The sequence below is a fragment of the Octopus bimaculoides genome, chromosome 9 (genome assembly GCF_001194135.2).
Source record: "Octopus bimaculoides isolate UCB-OBI-ISO-001 chromosome 9, ASM119413v2, whole genome shotgun sequence".
Lineage (NCBI taxonomy): Eukaryota > Metazoa > Mollusca > Cephalopoda > Octopoda > Octopodidae > Octopus > Octopus bimaculoides.
Window position 1 is genome coordinate 42,918,570 of NC_068989.1, and position 985 is coordinate 42,919,554.

Genomic DNA, 985 nt, shown 5'->3' on the forward strand with positions numbered 1-985 from the left:
TGAGAAATGTGATTATGGTTAATTAATATAATATGGTAAAAATTCGATATTAATTAATATCAATTTAATACCAGAAAACTAGCACATTAAAAGAATCAGAAGGTTCATGAAAAAATTTTTTGGGAGATCCTAAAAAGGATTATAGTACTTGTGTATATAAGATTGACCAGTGACCGGTCTGTCAATATGCTAGAAGAAGCTCACTTAAAAAATTCTAAAATACGGATTCAGCGGAGCAAAAACAGGCGGGCTAGACCAGTGAAAATTGTACATACCTCGATTATCTGCAGACTATAGTTTCAAAATCAATACTTCCAAAATATATATCTAAAGGGTAAAAACTCCACTTCGTTCATGAATGACCATGGGATTGCACCTAGAAAGTTACCATCCGAGGCACAAGTTCAGGCAAGGCTGTTTATGGAAGACCAGCTGTTGTCTATGCATACCAGCCTCCCCTCTCCACGCCACCGATGTTATCAAAGGGGAAGGCAAGGGGCGATACAGCTTGGTACCAGTGATGTCGGAACTTATTTCTATAGCCCGGTCCAGGTGTCGAACTCATTACCTCAAGATTGTCAGTCCGACGCTCTAACTACTGAGCCATGTGACTTCAGTAAAAATATGGAACGCTTTACGAATATGCGTGTCATCCTTGCGCAGGGGCTATGTTAATTTCTTTATCGTTCCAATTTTAGAATATGTACAGCCGAAGTTAGTACTTCATTCATATATATATTGAATGCCAAAAGATTAAGATTTACGTAATCACATTCATTAGTTTGCACTTTCTACTATTAGACGTTGCACAAGCACTCAGCTCTAAGTTCAATGAACGTGAATACGTAACTCCTGTATTTTTGTCATTAATTAATTTTAAAAAATAATTAATTAATATTACGCTCCCCACTCGTCCAACGGTTTAGTGTAAAGCATATGCACATTGAGTTCTAAAAACTGGTGATTAGTATCGCTACGTCTAAAT

The 985-nt window shown here is 36.9% G+C and overlaps 1 non-coding gene across 1 annotated transcript; it reads right to left on the bottom strand.

The window, feature by feature from the left end:
• Positions 1-618: 618 nt before the first annotated feature.
• On the bottom strand, positions 619-722 carry LOC128248801 (U6 spliceosomal RNA). The gene has a single exon (XR_008264961.1). It is a non-coding gene; the product is annotated as a U6 spliceosomal RNA (small nuclear RNA).
• Between the last annotated feature and the right edge of the window lie 263 nt (positions 723-985).